At 43.2% G+C, this 23,353-nt stretch overlaps 1 protein-coding gene and 1 long non-coding RNA gene across 6 annotated transcripts in view; one reads left to right on the forward strand and one right to left on the reverse strand.

Moving 5' to 3' along the window:
* Positions 1-8,568, forward strand: part of LOC143809742 (uncharacterized) — a 46,375-nt gene extending 37,807 nt beyond the window's left edge. Inside the window, exons 3-4 of the long non-coding RNA XR_013222429.1 lie at positions 3,339-3,396; positions 5,291-8,568. This is a non-coding gene — a long non-coding RNA (uncharacterized LOC143809742). The remainder of the gene's footprint in view (positions 1-3,338; positions 3,397-5,290) is intronic.
* The window catches only part of WWOX (WW domain containing oxidoreductase), a 1,206,506-nt gene that overhangs the window by 642,303 nt on the left and 540,850 nt on the right, over positions 1-23,353 (reverse strand). The gene's annotated exons all lie outside the window — the stretch shown is intronic.

The following is a 23,353-nucleotide window of genomic DNA, read 5'->3' on the forward strand; positions in this document are numbered from 1 at the left end:
AATAAAATTATTACAATCACCATTATTAGCCCATAAACCATCACCTATGTTGAGTTATTAAAAAATTGTATTGTGCAGTTCTAGTAAAGCGGGGTGATGGACAATATGGCTGACTTTGCAGTTTACATAGGACTGACTCCTGAATGGTAAATATGACACGGGATGGGGAGCATCGATTGAAATGCATATCACATTACTGCAAAAACTTTTGATTTAGTTGGTACAAGTATGATTGGGAGCTTACATTTAAAGCGCCACTCCATTCTCTGAAAAACAATAACGCTGGAGTAGTGCTTTAAGTCTGCAAAAGACTTTGCTCCAAGGAATATTTTTTGGAATTTCTTTTTGCTCTTTAAGGGGATCTGTCATCAGGAAACTACCTATTGTTTAATCAGATTTTTGTGTTAAGAATATGTTATTTTAGACATTTTTGGCACAATTTATATTACAATTAAAAATTATTAATCTTGCAATTCTCCCGCTGACCACTGGGGCTATTTTAGATTCTAACTTCCTGTTGTTTCAGGATAACTACTTGTACATTAGCAGCAATGAACAGACTTTTTTGTATTGAAGCATCTAATGAGCGTGGGCTAAGGTCATTGTGAAGGGAGAAGGGGCTGTGGTTTTACTATACAGAGGAGCGCTAGTTCTGACGAGCATTCCTGTATTTTGGATGACAGAACAGCTGCCAGACATCTCTGATGGCAGCTTATCTCTATCTCAAAATTGGACATGTTGGATCATTATCTCCATCGACAATCAACTGTCAGGGGGCCCCATACACATTAGACTGTTGATCAAACTCAACCTATTGGTATCGGTAAGCTCATCTGACACTAGTCTAATATGTGTATGGGGCCGTTAAACTATTGTTCTCTTCAGGCTGACATTTTCTTCACACTTCCTACAAAGGTATCCCCACCTAAGCTGGCAGTACACTAAGGCTAGGCATATACATTAGATGACTGTTGGCTGAACAAGCCCCGATCAATCGTTAGTCCGACAGCCATCTCAGCCAACTCTCCTATACACAGGAGCAATCATTCGGCAGAGCACTTATTTGTTCTCTGTGAAAAAAACCCAGGCTGAGACATCGGCCAGCAGTTTATCTCCATGAGAACACTGTGATTGGCAGTCGGAAATCAGACATGCGCGATCAATTTTTGAAGGATGTCCCTCCTAACAAGCACCATAGAGGTCGTCCTCCTCCTCCTTACAGGGACAGGAAAACATATGAGACGTTCCAAGGCCCCTCCCCACCCACCTCCCTCAGTGTTTTTTCCTGTCCCTACATGGAGGGATGCATGAGAAGAGAAGCTCAGTTTACCATGAAGGTAAGTAGGGGAAATTCAGGCCCTGTCAACTTGGGATCCGTATCTTCAGATATGGGAAGATCGCATAATTCTAAAGGTAGACCCCGCTTTCGTACCAAAGGTAGTGTCCTGTCAGAATCTAAATCAGGAGATTATATTATCCTTTTTTTGTGAGAGTCCCTGAAATCAGAAAGAACAGACCCTTCACGAGTTGGGTGTTAGACAGGCAGTCATTGAATATCTAGAGTCTAGTTGGAGACAGGATCCTAAGTTGTTTGTTTTATTTGGGGGTAAAAGTAAGGGGGGAAAAAGCCTCTAAAGCCACCATCGCAAGATGGATTACCTCGGCAATCTCCTTAGCCTATAAGTCAGAAGGGATCAGTCCCTACGAAGGTTTAAGAGCCCACTCAACGAGAGCAGTATCCACGTCCTGGGCTGTGAGGGTGGGGACATCAGTTGAGCCAATTTGTAACGTTGCCACCTGGGCCAGGCTAGATACATTTTGCAGGCATTATAAATTAGACGTGCTGTCTAGTCAACAAACTGCCTTTTGGAGAAAGGTTCTCCAGGCAGTGGTCTCACCCTAATGAGGTACTTTGGTTCTCCTTGGTGCTGTCAGAAGGGATGTCCTGGAAAAATGATATTAGACCTACCGGTAATTATGCTTCTAGGAGTCCATCTTGACAACATGGTTACTTCCCTCCCTGATTGTGTAGCTTTCATGATGTCTTAAATATGATATCAGTTGAAATAAATTTGTTAAGTTGCATCAGCCATGGTGTGGTACTTGTCAAAACACTGAGGGAGGTGGTTGCGGAGGGGCCTTTTAACCTCTCATGTATTTTCCTGTCCCTGTAAGGAGGAGGATGACGACCTCCATGGTGCTGTCAGGATGGACTCCTGGAAACATAATTACCGGTAAGTCTAATACTTATTTTACCCTAGCCATCAGTTGGCCGGCGAGCCCATACATATCAGGCTATTAGCTGAACCTGTCGATATCAGCATATTTAGCCAATTTTGGCTCAAAGTGTTTGGGGGCCTTTGGCATTAAGAATTTCAGCTACAGAACCACTATCTTCCCTTTTTCAGTCTCCATAGCCCCAGTATTTACAGTCACAGTACTCAGATCAGTGTTTGCACAATGACAACTAATATCTACTACAAAAAGCAGATGAACCACTTTCCTCTCCATGATTAGCCATTCCCAGAACCGTATCATGTCTCCTGCCCTCCACCAAACCTCAACAGGCAAACACCTTCCAGCCTCCAGTCCACCAATGTTACCGATGTCAAGGCTAGCCCTGTTTTCCAGGATACTGCAGGTCCTCTTAGGTAACGCAAGTCCCAGAACTAATCAAAGCTGCTAACAGCAGCTCAAAAAGGCACAGCACAAGGACTGTTTGCACTTCCATACTTACCCCAAACTTCCTTCACATACTACTGAGCAGTCTCTTAATGAGCACACGTGAAGGGGTTGTCCAGTAAAAACAAGTAATCACCCACGGATAGGATAAATTACTAATTAATGATGTCCCACTGCCTAGACCCGCAGCAATTAGGTTGAGCATGTGCACTGCTGATCTTGTCTAACGGGAATATAAGTTATGCCCATAAGTAAGGCCCCATAGGTCAGACCTCCACTGATCAAGAATTTGACCTGTGGATAGGTGACAACTTGTTTTTGCCAAACAACTCCTTTAAAAAATATAATATAATACTACAAATGAAATAACAGGAGGTTTTACAGTTCAGACTCCTTACAAACTTACAATGTTGATAAATGAAGGTTAAGATGTGACAATGGCCATTTTATGAGCCATAGCCAAAGGAAATTAAGCATGACCCTAGGTCACAACTTATTCATTTTTGGTTTCTTAAGAAGCAAAACCCAAGCAGATTCTTTTTCTATCACATCCATTAGAACAAATTTAGTACAATATTCAACTTATATAAATGGCTATGTTTCTATGACTTGGATACAAAGGTGTTGACTATTGCAGATATTGACATATTTTACAGCTCGGATAAGAACTCTTCGCAGTTTCTGAAGCTCCTTGTGGTCACGTGAGTCACTTTCGTAAGTAAAGATCCGTTGTGTTTGACACGATCAACAGTTATGTGAAACAATAACCACTTTCCTCCCCCTCATCGAGTCAAGAAGCCGACCTGTTTCTTAATACATCCCCCTTTTTTTGTAAATCCTTTTGTTCTTCCAGTACCGAGTGTCACAGCATGAGAAGACAACACTTAACCAAATGTTCACAGGTTACTCAGTGATTCCAAATCCGGGGAAAGATATTGTGTGACAACCTACGCATCCTTTTTACAACTGTTTCCAAAACATGATTAGTCAGATTCTCTCTTTTTCTCTAAATAACACAGAAACCTCAAATTGCTGAGGGGATAAGAGGGTCATACTGTATATGTCCTCATTCCACTTACTTGTGGTTAGAACTGTTTTCTTTAAAACACTTTCATTTTAAGATTATCGGTTTGAGACCATCCTAAGACAAAACCACAAAGGTGTTAGGACAACACATAGAATGTTATTTTTATGACAAAGTTTTATCACATAATATCCCCACTTACTCGCATAATGACAAATTATTGTGGTTCTAGTAAGCTCGTTAGCCCCAGACAGAGTCCAATCAGGGGCTTTCTGTTTGTAGTAAGCACCGTAAACGAAAAAGGTTGATACAACAAAATCAGAATCCTACCACTGGTACGGTGACTACAAATTGGTAGGGTACTGTCGTTAAATTGATACTTTAGGTACAGGAAAACCTGACTTATAAGTTTTATATAAACCTCAAGATCTGTGTTCAAAGAAGTATCTGTTGTAAAAGATAAAGATATTACAAGTTCTGTATTACATAAAGTTCTAGAGGACAATACTTTTTCTTTTGGAGACCATCAAGCTGATGGAAGAAGACATCTAATGATGGCTACACTCCCAGAGGTAAAAAAAAAAAAAATTGGTAAATAGCCCTCCTCCAAGAAAAAGAAAGCTGCCTTTCCAACCGACAGCCATAGACAGGAGCGCTGGTTCGACTGAGCGCTCATGGGTTCTCTATGAGAAATCCTTTGACTGAAATGTCGGTCGGTGGCTTATTTTGGGGAGAATAATGGAATTGGCAGTCCAAAATCAGACATGCCTGATCAACACCTTTCTCGACCATCCGTTGGCTAGTGTCAGCCACACACATTAGACTGACGACTGAACCTGTCGATATTGACAGCTTCCTAATGTGAAAGGAAGGCTCTAAGAACGTTTAGTTCAAAAAGCGTTGATGGATCTGTGGTGTCTTTGCCTTATGAAGGTTTCATAAGTATGTTACAATAAAGCTTAGTGGATTTTAATCTGAACAAAGCTTTGAGATGTATTTTTACTACTCCACTGAATGAATTAGAGGTAGTCATGCTTTAAGTCCATGTCCGCCACTTCAATGGATTTCTCTGAAATGTAGTACTTTCCTTCTCTTGGAGAAGAGCTAATATGTTTACCGCAGTGGTTCTCCTTAAGCTGCCGAAACGAGCCATTCATAGCTGCTTGGCTCGATGACTGGCTGCAGCACTGTTGACATTATGTCAGCAGTGCAGCCAACAAAAGACACAGGGAGAAGTGGAAGAAACTCGGCAATGGATCAAGGGAGGGTGAGTAAAGAACTATTTTTTTAAAAACAAACTGCAGTGGTGGGGGGACAGGGGCTTTCCAAGACCGGAAAACACCTTTAAAGAAGGGAGCCGAGACCTTGACATCCTTTCTCTGGGGCCACAAGTTGGACATCACTGATCTTCACAGGAACCTACAGCTTATGTAGTATAGTAGTGGTAAAAAAAAAATAAAAAATTATATTCACTGTAGACAATAACACAAAAAACTGGAGCCACTACATTTTAGAGAGAGAAACGGTACAAGAGATTCTTTTTGAGAAAGAAACGTAATATCTGACATTTTTAATGCCTTGCAGGGCCATCTGGGAATGGAGAGGTTAACCTCCCCGTTATAAGAAACCTACAGCTTTATCGTAATGGGTGCAGCCGATGACCTTTTATCTTTTAAATAAGAATTGCGTTCCTTGTTCCAAGATAGATTAGTTCTCCCAGTGATAGAAGAAGAAATAGTTATCTCTTTAGTATACTACCTTCAATATTCTTACACATGAATAGTAATGAAATTGAATTTTTCTTTTTTTTTAAATTCTCCTGTATGGATAGGCTTTGTGATCAGGGAAAAAAAATTAAATGCCAAGTGTAACCTTCTAGTGTACTTCATATCTGTCGAAAGAATTATGAAAAGGAGGGTAAAAGGGATCTTTATCACAAACTGAATTAACGCACAAAGTACTCCATTTGGATGGTATATCAAGCGAATCCATTAAAAAAAAAAAAAAAAAAGTCGTCACAGGCACCTAGTGAGGACACCTTGAAAATTGAAGCAGGACCTTGCTAGAGACCAGGAACAGAACCTTGCTGAAGCAGCAATCTGCGCGAGATCACAATCGGACATTCCTACAGATACTGGAGCTACCTCCTGCTATATAAAGGTCGTTTGCGTTATGGATACTTAAGGAATAACCAAAATAAAATGCATTCTGATGATGTAAGGGAGGGTGATTGTTCCCGCTCTTATTTTCTTGCTTACAATGTAAGCTGCGGGGTTAATACTGTTGATTTAGGGCAGAGAGCATTGTGCCTTTCAAGTTTACAGTGAAGCTAGAAAAGATGGAAGATTACCAAATCGACTATATCCAAGAAACTCATTATTTCCTCACCATTTAAAGAGATATTTTATTATTTAGGCAAACAGAAAATCTAATTAATGGCATTGACTTTTCCCTATTCAACCTGTTTACACAAAGAGAATCCCTTCCAGGTGAAAAATTTGACTATACGTAGGACATACAGTTAGATCCATATATATTTGGACAGAGACAACATTTTTCTAATTTTGGTTATAGACATTACCACAATGAATTTTAAACAAAACAATTCAGATGCAGTTGAAGTTCAGACTTTCAGCTTTCATTTGAGGGTATCCACATTAAAATTGGATGAAGAGTTTAGGAGTTTCAGCTCCTTAACATGTGCCTCCCTGTTTTTAAAGGGACCAAAAGTAATTGGACAGATTCAATAATTTTAAATAAAATGTTCATTTCTAATACTTGGTTGAAACCCCTTTGTTGGCAATGACTGCCTGAAGTCTTGAACTCATGGACATCACCAGACGCTGTCTTTCCTCCTTTTTGATGCTCTGCCAGGCCTTCACTGCGGTGGTTTTCAGTTGCTGTTTGTTTGTGGGCCTTTCTGTCTGAAGTTTAGTCTATAACAAGTGAAATGCATGCTCAATTGGGTTGATATCAGGTGACTGACTTGGCCATTCAAGAATATTCCACTTCTTTGCTTTAATAAACTCCTGGGTCGCTTTGGCTTTATGTTTTGGGTCATTGTCCATCTGTAGTATGAAACGATCGATCAGTTTGGCTGCATTTGGCTGGATCTGAGCACAGTATGGCTCTGAATACCTCAGAATTCATTTGTCTGCTTCTGTCCTGTGTCACATCATCAATAAACACTAGTGACCCAGTGACACTGGCAGCCATGCATGCCCAAGCCATCACACTGCCTCCGCCGTGTTTTACAGATGATGTGGTATGCTGTGGATCATGAGCTGTACCACGCCTTCGCCATACTTTTCTCTTTCCATCATTCTGGTAGAGGTTGATCTTGGTTTCATCTGTCCAAAGAATGTTCTTCCAGGACTGTGCCGGCTTTTTTAGATGTTTTATAGCAAAGTCCAGTCTAGCCTTTTTATTCTTGATTCTTATGAGTGGCTTGCACCGTGCAGTGAACCCTCTGTATTTACTTTCATGCAGTCTTCTCTTTATGATAGATTTGGATATTGATACGCCGACCTCCGGGAGAGTGTTGGTCACTTGGTTGGCTGTTGTGAAGGGGTTTCTCTTCACCATGGAGATTATTCTGCGATCATCCACCACTGTTGTCTTCCGTGGACGCCCAGGTCTTTTTGCATTGATGAGTTCCCCAGTGCTTTCTTTCTTTCTCAGGATGTACCAAACTGTAGATTTTGCCACTCCTAATATTGTAGCAATTTCTCGGATGTGATTTTTCTGTTTTCGCAGCCTAAGGATGGCTTGTTTAACCTGCATGGAGAGCTCCTTTGACCGCATGTTTACTTCACAGCAAAACCTTCCACATGCAAGCACCACACCTCAAATCAACTCCAGGCCTTTTATCTGCTTAATTGAGAATTACATAACGAAGGGATTGCCCACACCTGTCCATGAAATAGCCTTGGAGTCAATTGTCCAATTACTTTTGGTCTGTAAAAACAGGGTGGCACATGTTAAGGAGCTGAAACTCCTAAACCCTTCATCCAATTTTAATGTGGATACCCTCAAATGAAAGCTGAAAGTCTGAACTTCAACTGCATCTGAATTGTTTTGTTTAAAATTCATTGTGGTAATGTCTATATCCAAAATTAGAAAAATGTCTCTGTCCAAATATATATGGACGTAACTGTATATAGCTAATATACCTGGTGTAACTAGTACCACCTCCAGTCTCTATTCTGGAGCCAGTTTGGGTACGTGTACATTAAAGGCCCCCCATACACATTAGATGGCTGTGGGTGGAACAAAGCTTCGGCCAATCAATCGAATGTAAACCATCTTAGTCGACTGTCCCAAACACAGAGGCAATCAATCAGCCAAATTTTCCGCCGCTGACATGTCCGACTGACATCTCCCTCATCAATCAATCAGCCAGCGCCACAATACACATTAGAGTGTCGGACGAACCCTCGATATTGGAGGGTTTGGCCAACATTATTCTAACATGTATGGAGGTCTTTAAGTCTTTTTGCAGAGTTGGAGCACAAAATGAAAGTTTTTGAATTATAAAACGTTCTGTCCAGTTTTCGCAGCAAAAAACAAAAAAAAACTCAGTGACAACACACTTTCTCTGCTACTGCAATGATGGTTGATACCTTTTCTTCCCCTTCCATTGGCCTCTGATAGGACCAGCACCAATGAGCTCAGTTATCTCCAGCAGTCCCCAAAACAACAAAAGGTTCGGCAATGTGAATGACTGCCGTTCTATTCAAACAGGAGATGGGGGATCCTACATTGTCATGATCAGGGTCCCAGCAGTTGGGTTCCCACTGATCTGAACTGTAGATAAGTAAAAAGTTAAGATCTGGAGAAAACTCCCTTAAAAATATAGCACTTTTACTAGACCTTGGATCCCTACATATATTAATGTTATAACATCAAAGCAAAATTCCATAAAATATGATATGAGAACAGCCCATTAATAGAGTAGAGATCCCTCAATAAGGGCTCCCAACTACTAACTACAGCACTGGGTAGCTACAAAAAGGATCTCTCGGTCTGAAGGACCAAATAGGTCCGTGCATTAAAAAGACTATTCATAAATTTTAGTAAGAACAGTGCAATGCTTAATTTCCCCTGTGGTGGTGCTATAGGGAAATTGAACACTTGTGATTCAGTTTTAAAAAAGATTAGAGCTTAGATTAAAATCGGCGACCTTGCAACAAGACAGGTCAGACTAATCTCTGGAGAACCTTCCACTAAAAAGTGAACGACCCATTTAACTCTCCTCTGTAATGGCTAATTGGTCTACTGAAGATACTGGCCTTGAAAATTTGATATCAAAGTGGAACTCCGTAACCAGAGTACCTTCCTAAATTTCCAAATTGGGAATTGTGTCAAGAGGAAGAACCGGTTTGGAATTAGGCCCCACTGCAATGCTGTTTCCTGCCTCATCAGTAGGTAAACCACTAGGATTAGCTTTGATCACTTGGGCATGAGTAAAAACAATGATTGTTTATCCAGCTTGGTAGAGGGAACCTCAGAATATCATGTAGAAGAAACATACCTTGCACTATTTTGACTGAACACATAAATACATCAATGGGATAAGGTAACATTAGCCTCTCGAAAACTCTATGGAGTCTCCATTTCAAACACTGCATCTATGTGAACTGACTTTGCATATTGCCTCTTCATATTAGAGCAGTCCTTTGATAAGTTGTTTAAAATGCACTTTAGAGAGTCCTCCAATCTTTCCTCAAAGAAGTTTCCCCTTCTCTACTAAATCCTCCTTTTGATTGAACACTTCTCGCTTAAAAAAATAAACTCAAAGTATCTGCTCCCAGCTGCTAATCCCTGAAGAGTAAAGCTGGAAAACTCCACTTATTTTAGCTGTTCTGAATAGAGAGAGCTTTCAAAGAGCCGGCGGGAAGACCGAGCATGTCCTACCGTGTCATATATAACAGTTCTCTTTGAAAGTCAGGGTGAAGAGAAGCTGGTGAATAGATGCAGGGAGGCCAAGGTCCACACTTGACCCTTACTCAGCGAGAGGTTGGGATGGGTCTGTTTTATCTTGTTCACTGCAGAAAAAAATATATTTAATGGAAGATTGTGTGAAATTCTTGTCTGCTAGGCACACAAATCCTTCCCCCATGGTCAATGTTATGCTCTGCTAATTCCATCATGGTAGTCAATGTGAAGCTCTCCTAGATCTCTCCTTAAGGAGAGTCAGTCAAATTTTAATCTGTGTCTAAAGGTCTGAGACTCAAGAACTGCACTGATGAGGGGCCAAAAAGATAATTTTAGATGGGTGTCAGGTAGAGTTGGTGCGAAACGTTTAACACATCGTATTCCATCAGCCATGACAGTGGTCACTGGACTAAGCATGACAGCGGGAGTACAATTTCTTACCTACCTACATCCGAGGCTCATTCTTTTGATTAGCTGGCCTAGCACAACACCATAATTGAGGTGTGCTACATATGACGTAGTGCCAGGCCGGCTAATCATTAGAAGAACCATAGATGTTAGCAGGAAAGAGGCGGTACTCTTACTCCCATATAATGGCCACAGACCACTGTCATGGTCGATGGAATAGAACATGAAAACTTCTTGGATCTACACCAATCTACAGAATGAAAGGGCTACAGTGTGATCCTGCTCAGCGTCACTTCAAGCCATCCACTGTGCAGTAAATTACAGCAGGCTAAGTTGGCTTGAATGCATTCATGTTGCAGCTGATGGTCAGCAGCTACACTCTACAGATGAAATAATGTGGTCACATGCTGACTAGATGTGCACTAGCCACATTTAGTCGGAACTTGGTTGGCAGTATGCAAATCACATACTTGCTATCATCTGACCGCGTGCATTGGAGAATCCTGACAGTGTATGCTGTGAGGATTCACAAGTCTGGACAAGCCCTTTAAATATCCCCCTTAGTTTTAGATGGCTGTCAGCTGAAAAATAGTTCAGTGAACAGCCATCTCGGCCGGCTCTCCAATACACAGGAGCACTCTTGAGCTGAGCGCTCTTGTGCTCTGTATGAGAGAGCTGCTGTCAGACATCTCTGGTAGCACCTTTTCTCCAAAAGGATTGGCAGTCTGGAACTGAGCATGCTGGATCCTTCATTTCCCCCCGATAATCCAATGTCGGACAGACTTTGATTACTGATGTGCATTGAATGATCGCTAATAAATCAGGTTGTCAAGCAATTCCTGTACAATGACGATGCTCTGGTGACAATAATGATTTGTAAGCAAGCTTAAAATCATTTCACCTGATGAACGAGCGTTTTGCTTTCTGATCAGGTGATCGTCAACCATCCTAGGAAAGCTCGTTCACAATAATCTCTCAGTGTAATTGCATCTTAATTGATTGGGTCATACAATTTGCAAAGGTAACCACTAGCTCATCTAAGTAATAGATGCCCCAAGATCATGAGATCTTTCATATAACCCTTGAATCGCATGTCCATTTTGCTCTACGACCCTTAAAAATTACCGCTTTTGTTCTGCACCACTGAAAATTGGGGCATTTCAGTTTAGTCATTTCACACCTGCAGTAGCACATTTTTTTCCAGTATAATTTGCCATTTAATATTCATAAGGTATGAAAAAAATTAAATAAAAATCACTGTTTTCAGAAAAAGGACATCATCTCGAATGTGATGTTGTTCAAACAGTTATTTGATGCCAACGATACGAGTTTTTCAAGGTGTTTGAAGCAGTTTCATGCCAATTAAAATAATTTGACAATGCAGGTATCTCGCAATTAAACACCAATTTAGAGAGAGAAAGGCAAACGGGCTGTCAACAAACCGCAGCCCTTTGAAAAGTACAAATAGAGTGGGTTGTGTAAGGAATAATACCCCTTTAAAGCACTTGTGTCTCGTGGTAGAAGACCAATGGAGCGCCTATAATCATCTCGCCTTGCATTGGTCCACGCTGCTACATAACACTTTTGAAAAATTACTCTTCAAATAAAGTTAAAGGGGGGAGGACAAAAAAAAGATTTAAGCAACACAAAGGCAGTACAAAGAACGGAGCGTACATGTGTTCCCAGAACCAACTGGATAATAAAAGTCCTTGCATATGTTTTTTTGGGGGGGAAAAAGGTGTGAGCTACCTCAGGTTTAGCAGATGTACGCTGCCATATGTTTCTGTCTTGCTAATTCTTTCATTGAATACAACAGTTATAGATGTATGAATGCAAAATAGGATAAAATGCTGATGTGGAAGGATGTCTAATTAGAGAAGCATCTTTTCTCCCAATTTCCTCCAATTTCTCTAAATTTTTTAATTAGGTTGCTCGTTCGTCTTTAAACCACCTGCAATTCACTATACAAAGAGTAAGCAGTGGAACAGCAGGCACTCCCGCGGTAAGCGATGAGATTAACTAGAAAAAGCAGTTCTATTAATTTGGGGTCTCGCTATTTATGTACTAAATCGAGCAACCCAATTTCTGCCCCCTTTTAAGGTCATGCCCTTTTCCTGCCAGTACATATGTAGAATCCTAGAGTTGGAAGGGACCTCCAAGGCCATCGTGACCAATCCCATGCTTAATGCAGGATTCACTAAACCAGGGGAGGGGAACCTCAGACCCCAGGGCCATTTACGGCCATCGATGACCTTTTATCAGGCCCTCGAGCAGATTCTCAGGGACCGCATTCTTGGGCAAGGAGCTGTATTTTGATTGCCACAAGCTCATTAATTTCTTCTTGCTCTGTTAGCACACACACGCAGTGTTCACTACTGAACTTTAAAGGGCATGCAGTGAAAGATTATGTCTTGAAAGCAATGCCACAGTCATGATGCACTTTGTGGGTGGAGTTTGTACGACCCCCGAAGGATGGAATAAATATCCAAATGGCCCTTTGCTGAAAAAAGATTCCCCATCCCTGCACCAAACCATCTCAGAGAGATGTCTGTCCAGCCTCTGTTCGAAGACTTCCATTGAAGAACTCACCACCTCTCGTGGCAGCCTGTTCCACTCATTGATCACCCTCACTGTCAAAAAGTTTTTTTCTAATATCTAATCTGCCTCTTCTCCGTTTCAATTTTATTCCATTGTTTCTCGTGTTTCCATGTGCAAAAGAGAATAAGGATGACCCCTGTACACGGTGACAGCCCTTCAGATATTTATATGTATATGCATGTCAGAACACAGTATAATTATGATGTAACCTGGCACCAAAGGAAACCATCGAGGAGAATAGCCTCGCAGATTGTCCTGGTTGGCTTATGCGCGTCTGGTAGAGTTGCCTGCTCTGCCAGGATATGTCTCCTTTTCATGGAAGATGACAATTATGCGATTAACTCTACAGGTTGGTGTACAACCACCACTAGGTGCTATCCAAAAATGTAAGATTTGTGGTAGTTAGCCATTCTACTCAAACCAACTGAGATACTAGAGGACTCATACTGCAGAGCTCCATCAGAGAGGTCTGCACAGGAAGCCTAAAATCAAAGATATCGGCAACATCGTCCGACAGTCTAATGTGCATGGGGACCCAAACTCCTGTTGGACGTCCATCAACCAATCTTTGTCTTCTACTGAAGACAAGCCGCTGCCAGATGCCTCTCTCATAAAGAACATAGGAGTGCTCAGTCGGGCTGAGAGTTCTTCTGTGGGAGGAGATAATTACTGGTGGAAAGATTGTTTGACTGGGAGCTCTCTCATGTGAATGGATGCCTTTAGATTGGATAGATAGAAAAAATGGAGAGGAGAAGAAATAAAGGAAAGAAAAGAAGGTAAAGAAAGAAGGAAAGTAAAAAGGAAAGTAAAAAGAAAAGGGAAGGAAGAAGAAGTAGGGAAGGAAAGTAGGGAAGTCAAGAAGGAGAGAAGTAGGGAAGGCAAGAATGAAAGAATGGGGGATGCAAAAAAGTAAAGAAATAGGGAAGGAAAGAAGGAGGGAAGGAAGGAAAGAAGGAGGGAAGGAAAAAACGAATGAAGGAGGGAAGGAAAAAACGAATGAAGGAGGGAAGGAAAAAACGAGGGAAGGAGGGAAAGTAAAAAGGAATAAAAGAGGGAAAGAAAAAAGGAATAAAGGAGAAAAGGGATGAAGGAAGGAAAGAGAAAGAAAGAATAAATTAAAGAGTTTTTAAGAAAGAAAATAGAGATAGAAAGAGAGAAAGTAAACCAGAAAAAGAATAAAAGAAAGAAAACAAGAGAGAAAAAATAGAAGAAAACAAAAGTGACAAAAGAAATGTATAAAGAAGATAGAGTCTGAGTGTGTAGAGGTACAGATAATTCTTCCTTCATCCCTTATGTACTGAAGTTCTATGTATCAATGTTTAGGTCATGTAATTTGCTTCCCGCCCAGTTGTGTTCATACAATCCAGTTTACGGTGTAGCGACAGCGAAGACCAAAAAAAAACCAAAAACACTTTCTGAAGTCCGAACTTCCCATGTTAGCACTCGCCATGAGTGGCTCCGTCCATCTCCCGCAGCATAGTTAATCTGTGGCCTGCATCATTACAGCCACTCCAAGACAATCTGTCCAATTTTCCGAACACAAAGCCTGCTCACTGAAGTGTTCAGGTACTCTGTTACATTCAACACAAGGCTAATTCACTTATCCTCAACAAGTGGACTATTGATTTCTCTGCCTATTTTCTTAACAGCCTGAGGCTTTCTGAACTGCAGTGATAGTAATGCTCTGCTCGAGAGGAAAACCGAGGAGGGAAACGTCTCATCAGGAGTTAGTGCAAGCAACGGGACAAGTTTTATGGAAAAGTACTTCAAAGGCTGCCAATAAAACCAGCTTGACTGGGGCATTATACATATAAAGTTTCTCATTCTTTATTTTATTTGTATTCTCTTTTGAGGAGGTTGTTGGGATTATAAAGGACCTGCTTTTATATCTAAAAACAGCACCACTATTGCTTGTGAGCTGCATCCGGTACTGCAGTTTAATTGCAATAACGGGTAGACCCAGCTTGTCTGTCTAATCGATTTTGCACTACTTTATTTCAGTGTGCGGTAATAGATTGATCTTAAATGATAATCCTGAACCTGGTAAATGTCTACGAAACTCTGATGGAGATTTGCAGCTCTGGTCAATTTATGCAGTAGATTTTTTTACGCTTTGTGTGGATGAGATTTTAGGAATTATCATCCACAATGCTGTTGTAATATTCTGCATGCACTTTTTCTACAGAAAATATGCTGAATTTGCCGCCAATGAGAATGTACCCACAACCATTACACCGATGCCTCTACCTTGTGCCAGTCATTACACTGGCTACCCATCCACTCCAGAATCCAATACAAACTACTACCCTCATCCACAAAGCTCTCCATGGCTCAGCACCACCCTACATCTCCTCTCTGGTCTCAGTCTACCACCCTACCCGTGCTCTCCGTTCTGCTAATGACCTGAGGTTAACATCCTCAATAATCAGAACCTCCCACTCCCGTCTCCAAGACTTTACACGTGCTGCGCCAATTCTTTTGGAATGCACTACCCCGGTTAATACGATTAATCCCCACAGTTTTAAGCGTGCCCTAAAAATGCATTTGCTCAGACTGGCCTACCGCCTCAACGCATTAACCTAACTATCCCTGTGTGGCCCATTAAAAAAAAAAAAAAAAAACTTAAACCATAATCAGGTTCCTCTCATCATGTTCTCATACACTTTATGCAGTTAATAGCCTCTGTGTCTGTACTGTTACATATTTAAGCAGTTAACTGGTTCATGCAGCTTTACATGAACACCCGAGCCTTACACTATGGCTGATCCGAACAACGAAAGCAATTGTTACCATCCACCTCTCGTGTCTCCCCTTTTCCTCATAGATTGTAAGCTTGCGAGCAGGGCCCTCATTCCTCCTGGTATCTGTTTTGAACTGTGATTTTTGTTATGCTGTAATGTCTATTGTCTGTACAAATCCCCTCTATAAGTTGTAAAGCGCTGCGGAATATGTTGACGCTATATAAATAAAATTATTATTATTATTATTATTATTATTATTAATGCCGCCATACACATTAGACTAGTGTTCGCCGAAGTTGCCGATATCAATGGATTTGGCAGATGGTCTAATATGAATAAGGGTGCCGACCAAGTGGTGGTTGGGGGAGATGTCGATGGCGCATGTCTGATTTTGGACTGTCGATTGTTCTCCGCGATATAAGTTGCCACCCGGAGAGTCAACTGGCCGCATTATAATAGAAAACACAAGAGCGCTCTGCAGAGCTAGTGCTCCTGTGTATGGGAGAGTCGGTTGAGATGGCTTAACGATTGGCTAAAACAGGGGTGGGGAACCTCAGGCCCCAGAGCCATTTACGGCCCTCAATGACCTTTCATGATGCCCTCCGAGCAGATTCTCAGGGACCGCATTCTTGGGCAGGGAGGTGTATTTTGATTACAACCAGCTCATTAATTTCTTCTTGCTCTGTTAGCAGATACACGGCAGTGTTCACTACTGAACACTGAAGGGCATGCAATGAAGTATTACGTTCTGAAACCAGTGCCAGAGTCAGGATGTACTTTGTGGCCAGAGTTTGTACGGCCCCCGAAGGATGGAATAAATATCCAAATGAACCTTCGCAGAAAAAAAGATTCCCCACCCCTGGGCTAAAGCATCATTCAGCTTCTTTACTAGACTGTGAAAATGTTTCACGAAAAGCAGTGTATTATTAGCAGGAGATTATCACCGCATGACTAAGTGACTTGTGCCTCCTAGTCCTCCTACTTTCTTATTTCGGACAGTGTACACAGATGCCAATCAGTGGTGTGGACGGGATTATACAGAGCTCAGCTTTTGAGCACTGCTAGATCTGCAGCAGTTAAAACTGTGTTTGTATCAGAATGACAGCAATCAGCCCAGCAAGTGATACATCAGTCGAATCATGGTCTCTGCCTCTACGTCATTCTCTCAGATTATATAGCAAAAACCTGCTGACAGGTTCCCTTTAAAGTAGACAATATTCCTCTCTTTTTTAAATCCATTCCTAAAATGTAATGAAAGGCACCCCAGATTCGGAAGACTCTCTGAAACAATACTGAGGCCCGAAGAGAGATAGATAGCGCTGCCCATTGTAGAGTGGCGTTCTCGAGGATTGCAGTTCAACTACTATAAAAGTGAATAGGACCCGACTTGTGGATCAAGATCGCCACATACTGAGGATCGTGATGGTGCTCTAGCTCTGTACATCACATACATCTGGCCATCATGGGTGATGCAAATTGATGACTGGATGAGCCAGGTGTCGGACCACCACCGATATGATATTGATGACCTCTCCTGACAGGTTATCAATAAAATCCTTGTAATTAAATGTAGAATTTGCTAATCTAGAGTTACGTTCCTACGCCATAACATTCCATGGCACATCTGCAGAAATGTAGAAAGTTAAACACAGCAAAGTCGGAGCAATTTCTAATAAAGCACCCACCTTGGTAATATTACTTTAGAAATGTAGTGTAACCTATAGGTTCACTTCAATCCAGCGTTTAAGCTGTAATGTTAACTGAACCATAGGGTTTCACATTGTATTTGACCTGACCTGACCAGTAGCAAGCTACTAAGCTGACAACCGCAAGATTAATGAGTAAGTGCGAGCCAAGAGGACTGCACCTCAAAGAAAATCTTTGTGTCAAGAATAAAAATGGCTTGAAAATGAGCAGCTTCATATAATGTATACATTTACTAGTAGAGGATTCCCAGCTAGACATTGACACACCTAGTCATCAAGAACCTTACTGCTGGAATCACTGATGTACATTTACACAATATTGAGTAGATCAGATAAACTGTCAAGGTCAGAGAAGCAATGCCTACATACCAAATAGGTTGGCCCCAAAATTGCAGTGTGGACCTATGGGACCCTAACAACTACCATTTTGCAAGCACAAAACTGTTGACTAAAAATGAGTCCAAGAGTCAAACCTTTCTTTTTCCTAAAAAACCTTGGATGGAAGATAAGCAGGCATGATAATCCAAAGTTGGGTAGGTCTTCATCTCTTTACAGTGTTTTTATGCATTTTTAATTATACCTGGTATCCAAGAAAGAGTAAGAAGACCATCTAACCAAGTTTCAACACCAAACTGATATCTGTACTAATGGTGCCCTGATACCTCCTCCCAGCTAACACTCTCGCACCTACCCAGACCATCCTTAACTCTGCTGCCCGATTAATCCACCCCTCACTACTCCTCCACCTGTCCGCTCTGCAAATCTCTTCATTGGCTCTCAATTCACCAAGAATCCAGTTCAAAGTACTAACACTGAGCTACCAGGCCGTTCACATTCTGTCTCTTTCATATATATCCAAACAAATCTTTTGATATCTCCTCCAAGTACGCAGCTGTCCTCCAAAGACCTCATTCTCTCCTCCACACTCATACGTTCCTCACCCAATCAACTCCAAAACTTCTCACGATTGTTCCACATCCTCTAGAATTCTGTGTCCCAACCGGTCCGAATTTCCATCACATTCAGAACCTTCAAATAGAAATTGAAAACCCATCTCCTCAAGAAGCCTGAAAGGACCCCGCTGTTACCTCACCACCACCAAAGCTGCTGCAACCCCTGACCTACTGTTTTCTTTTCCATTACCTTGTAGACAGTAAACCCGCCAAGGCAGGGCCCGCTTCTTCCCTTTGTACCAGTCTGTCACTGTTAAGTTTGCTCCCTGTAATTTATATTTTGTATGTAAACCCAGTTTCACATGTTCAGAACCATGGAATCAACGGTCTTCTAGAAATAAATAATAACAATAATCAATAAGCAACAAATGACCTAATTATATCAATTAACACCATTTTTGGGGGAGAACTGCAGCGCCCCAGAGTCCTGGTCGTTGCAGTACTGTGGCTCCGCCACTAAGGGGAGCTATGGTACGTCTGATGGCACTGAAGGAGTTCATCTGATCAGGTATCACAGACACCAATACATTTCACCGCCGGGCCTCCAGGGGGAGCTAAGGGTTCTATTCATTAGGCCACTCCTCACACACTGGTAAAACTGGGGGTCAGGCAGGAAGTTAGGGAGAAAGCTGACTGGGTTGGAACCAGGCAACACCTTGTGGCAGAGGGTGTTGTGGGGGAAGATACAGTAGGGTCTCTGTCAGGGGTGGGATCCTGACAGAGGCTTGGCAACTTGAGCGAACGTAACGGGACCGTGCCTGCTCAGGATAGCGGCGGTGCCCAAGGAAGGATCAGAAGCGAGATAGATTCTGCTGAGTGAGAAACGAGATCAAGGCAATAAGGAGAATACCAGTAGGGGTCGTGCTGTAAGACCGAAGCAACACCCTACTGAGGCGCACTACCGGTGGCCGGAACGCCGAGGGAGTATTACAATATTCATCTTCAAGCGATACTGTAAACAGCGGCAGGACAGTCAGTCTAAGGCGGGCTGTCTCACTTAAATCACCTATGCAGTCTTGGGGGGCAACTTGTGGAGAGGGGCGACTCTAGGGTCCCGGAAGAGCTCCGAGCCTACCCGTCAAACGGGTGCTGTCCTAACCGTAACATCAGGGAGGGACGGAGGATTAGCAGAACATCATCTAATCGAGTTGTGAGGGAACTTAAGAAACAGACACAACAGTTGTGGGGACTTTCCGTAAGCACAGCAGGGAAGGACCGCAACACATAGCGCTAGAAGGAAGGCACAGATTTCCACCTGCTAAGAGAACTCTGGAGGTGCCATTGGGCCGGCCGGACTTGCGCAGCCTGGTTATCCAGATTCCGGACTGAGGACCCAAAGATCTTCAGTAAAGAGGTAAAGAGACTGCAAAACTTGGTGTCCTCGTTATTTACTGCACCGCACCATCTACATCCGTCACATTGTCTTTCACTGCGCGCCCCTCGGCAGGGTCACGGATCGGGCCTAGCCACCGTGACAACCCCAGAACAGAGACTCAGAGGCCCGGTACCGGGTAAACCTCGGCCCTGCGGCAGTGGGGGGAACTACAAAACTTGGTGTCACGAACAGGATCTACTTAAGCCTGAAAAATCAGGTCATGTGTGCCTTGGAACTGTGATTTATCGTGCTTGGACTGTACTTTATTGCAAGGACTGTGTATTGCCACTTGCCGCCAGAAGTTCCCGCCAAAACCGCCGCCATTACAGCGCTAAGGAGAGCGCAGGAGAAGAAGGGCGTGGAGTGGGCGTAGACAAGCTGGGGAGCGCGAAAGACAATGGCCGCCCAGTCTAAATATTTCAGCCCCTTGAGGATGTGTCCGTCAGCAGCCGAGATCTGCCTACTGATCCTCAATGGGGGGCGGAGACAACGAAAGCGAAACCGCCCACGAAGGAGAGAGCGGGAAAAGGACCAGGAAGAAGAAGTCAGTGACATGGAGGACGCCATGGCCAGCCGCCCGGAGCCGGAGCGTGGGGTCAGAGCCGAGGACTCCCCCAGCTACCCGGAGAGGCACCGCAGCCAGACCTCCACAGTTGGCGCTGACCTCCTGCAGACCGGAGCGGACGAGCTGATCCACCAACTCCTGCAGACGCAGCTGAGCACTGAGGCCGGGTGGAAGAAGACCATCATCGGGAACCTCGCCAGACGTCTGTCGGCAGCCTCGTCTGGTCCGGAGCAGGAAAGAAGTTCCAGCGCTCCAAAGCCAGAAAGCAAGGCCCTGCTGGAAAGCGAGATGCTGCAAACGGAGATGACGACGCCGCAGCGCAAGGCCCTACAGCCAGCATTCCAGACCCCAGCGGAGGCAGAGCAGACCGGCACCGGAGGGACCACATCTGAAGCAGGTATGAAGGACGACCCTGCCCTGACGACCGACACCACCCCAGTGACTGCTAGTGCCACAACTGCTGACTCCATTCCAGTGACTGACCTTGCAGCAGCCGCTACCTCTGCTGCAGCAAATGCCCATACTCAAGCTGCGCAGACCTCCATCGCTGCGCATGATTTCACCGTACATGAAAGACGGATTAACGGCGTTTGTCCAGCACTGGGTGTAACCCTGGACTTCACTTTTCCCAGGCCAAGAAGGGTTAAGTGCCAGGTGCAGCCCTGGAAGCCGTCCAACTAAACCTCGGAAACCTGAACATGTAAATAGTTAACTGTTTGTTTCCCTGCTTTTGCTGCTTTAAACCCGACTAGGGTTATTCTTAAAGGGATCCCTTTGTTTACCCGGGATCCCTATTGCCTTTTATTTTTGCTTTTGTTTTCCTTTTTGTTTTTTGTTCACCCATGTTGAAAAGAACTGCTGAATCATGAACAGTGCATGATACAAACTGCTTGTAAATAGTTTGCACCTTCTTAAAGGTGCTCCCTACTGGTTTTACTTCAAAAAGAACTCTTTGTGAAGATACCACACTGGAACCTTTGATGAATACGGACTGGTAGCTTGAGAAGATATGCTACCTCATAGAGACTTGGTCCCCTCTTAAAGGGGATGTTCATTTGTTGCACTTAAATGGTGATATTGCTTTAAGACAGGTAGCAATAATGTTTTGACGAAAAGAAAGTGATGATAATGTTTGTATGAGAAAGTTATATGTATCCAACTAGTTAATTGTAAAGAAATGCTGATAATGTTCCCTGAAAGAAAGTGAAAGCTAGAAGAAGCATGCAGTGGGCCCGTAGGGGTAGACGTAGTGTCCTGCATACGTGTTAGTAAGAAGGTAATGAGAAGGTTTAATGTTATATAGAAAATATTTGATAATGTTGATAGACAACGAGGACAGAAGGTGAACCCTGAGTCCTCCTAGGAGCCATATAGAGATGGCTCAGTGCTCTTAAACTGAAAGTAGTGTTATGTTCTATACTGTGTATAGTAGTTGAAAAGACAGAAGGCTCGGGCTGAAAGGAGCGGTCCTGTAAGAAAGGAGAGGCAGTAGGTCTGGTGCCGTTAGGACAGGCGGTCCTGCAGATTTAAAGAAGGAGAATGTAAAAGTTAAATTGCCTTATAATGTGATTATAAGAAGGTCTTTAGCGGATTCAGAGTGTACATCCTTAAGGACAACGTTAACTTATTATTCAAAAGTTTGCACTAAGTAGAATACCCGGTTGGGTAACAGGAGTTATTTATAGCCTGTAATTTATAATGTTAACCATGTTTGTAACGTTCAAGTGTCCTCACCTCCCATAAAGGGAAGCTTTGTTCAAATATGCTTATTGTTATTGCACTCAACAAAACTGTATGTCTTTTTGCTAACTTGTATTGTTGTTTTCTTCCCAGTCCCGGAGTACTGTGTTTAACCAGGGGGGAGTGCAGCGCCCCAGAGTCCTGGTCGTTGCAGTACTGTGGCTCCGCCACTAAGGGGAGCTATGGTACGTCTGATGGCACTGAAGGAGTTCATCTGATCAGGTATCACAGACACCAATACATTTCACCGCCGGGCCTCCAGGAGGAGCTAAGGGTTCTATTCATTAGGCCACTCCTCACACACTGGTAAAACTGGGGGTCAGGCAGGAAGTTAGGGAGAAAGCTGACTGGGTTGGAACCAGGCAACACCTTGTGGCAGAGGGTGTTGTGAGGGAAGATACAGTAGGGTCTCTGTCAGGGGTGGGATCCTGACAGAGGCTTGGCAACTTGAGCGAACGTAACGGGACCGTGCCTGCTCAGGATAGCGGCGGTGCCCAAGGAAGGATCAGAAGCGAGATAGATTGTGCTGAGTGAGAAACGAGATCAAGGCAATAAGGAGAATACCAGTAGGGGTCGTGCTGTAAGACCGAAGCAACACCCTACTGAGGCGCACTACCGGTGGCCGGAACGCCGAGGGAGTATTACAATATTCAGCTTCAAGCGATACTCTAAACAGCGGCAGGACAGTCAGTCTAAGGCGGGCTGTCTCACTTAAATCACCTATGCAGTCTTGGGGGGCAACTTGTGGAGAGGGGCGACTCTAGGGTCCCGGAAGAGCTCCGAGCCTACCCGTCAAACGGGTGCCGTCCTAACCGTAACATCAGGGAGGGACGGAGGATTAGCAGAACATCATCTAATCGAGTTGTGAGGGAACTTAAGAAACAGACACAACAGTTGTGGAGACTTTCCGTAAGCACAGCAGGGAAGGACCGCAACACATAGCGCTAGAAGGAAGGCACAGATTTCCACCTGCTAAGAGAACTCTGGAGGTGCCATTGGGCCGGCCGGACTTGCGCAGCCTGGTTATCCAGATTCCGGACTGAGGACCCAGAGATCTTCAGTAAAGAGGTAAAGAGACTGCAAAACTTGGTGTCCTCGTTATTTACTGCACCGCACCATCTACATCCGTCACATTGTCTTTCACTGCGCGCCCCTCGGCAGGGTTACGGATCGGGCCTAGCCACCGTGACAACCCCAGAACAGAGACTCAGAGGCCCGGTACCGGGTAAACCTCGGCCCTGCGGCAGTGGGGGGCGCTACAGAACCAGACCAGATTTTTCTTCCTATCTTCTTTGTACTTTGGCCTCTGATTTGAGAAGACCAGTGAGCAAGTTTCACTGCAATTTTTGATTGTTTTACAAAAAGAGGTTTTTTATATTTATTTGAATCTCAATCAATGAAAACCAATTTTAGTAAATGCTGAAACAAACAATTGTGAAAAAATTAAATGGGTCACCCCTCCCCACAAAAAAAGTCATATTCCCCCAAAAATCTTTATTAATTGAGTGTGTGGTTCCTCGACATTGCCACAACTTCCTGTTTATGATACAACTTAATTGATATATTCAGTGTTTGCGTTCTACGACAGTCTAGAGAAAGCTCCATTAACGAAAGAGATAGAAAA

This window comes from Ranitomeya variabilis, chromosome 2 (genome assembly GCF_051348905.1).
Source record: "Ranitomeya variabilis isolate aRanVar5 chromosome 2, aRanVar5.hap1, whole genome shotgun sequence".
Classification (NCBI taxonomy): Eukaryota; Metazoa; Chordata; class Amphibia; order Anura; family Dendrobatidae; genus Ranitomeya; species Ranitomeya variabilis.